Here is a 753-nt window from a genome sequence, read left to right as displayed (position 1 = left end):
AGTCGAAGTCAACGGGGGCAAAACCATGCATTGGACTTGATTCTGCTGAGTTCTCCCGTGAAGTCATAATTTCTTCAAGTTTTAGCTCGTCGCTCGGCTCCGGCTCCATTCCTTGGTTTCTTCTTTCCGCTTTAATCCAATCTCTGAGGCAAACTAGAACATTCATTGCATTGCTTCCAAATGAGTGTCAGTTGTCTCCAAGCTGTTGTCGTCCCTGACTAAAGGCGCTCTCTGATGCAACGATTGACATTGGAACATTCAAGATATCTCTAGCTAATTTTGAAAGCACAGGATATTGTGTTTCATTACTCCTCCACCAATCCAACGTGTTGATTCGTCATCTGCGATCCTCTGATGCTGTCCGAAGATAATATTTCAGCTCTTCCCGATAAGTTTATGTGTAAGATCTCTCATCAACACTGTTCTAACAATTTAAATCATAAAACGAATCAGAAAAACTACTATGTGCCGGCCTTTTAGAAGATGATGGCTCCTCGGGAGAATGAGGAGCGACAGTTGGAGTGATATTTGTAGGTACGACTAAATCAAATAAATCAGCATAGTGATTATATAATTTTTCTATGTAATCCTTTGCATCAGCCGTAGCCGTCCACAAATCTGGTTGTACTTGTTCAAAATCATGGTTAGTATTTATTTCTAAGTTAGTATAAATAAGAGTACTAAAGTGACACATATTATTATATTTCATGCACGGATTTAGCATAACACCAACCAAGTAAATAGGGGGAATCG

Source organism: Capsicum annuum, chromosome 12 (assembly GCF_002878395.1).
Source record: "Capsicum annuum cultivar UCD-10X-F1 chromosome 12, UCD10Xv1.1, whole genome shotgun sequence".
NCBI lineage: Eukaryota > Viridiplantae > Streptophyta > Magnoliopsida > Solanales > Solanaceae > Capsicum > Capsicum annuum.
This window is presented reverse-complemented; position numbering follows the sequence as displayed.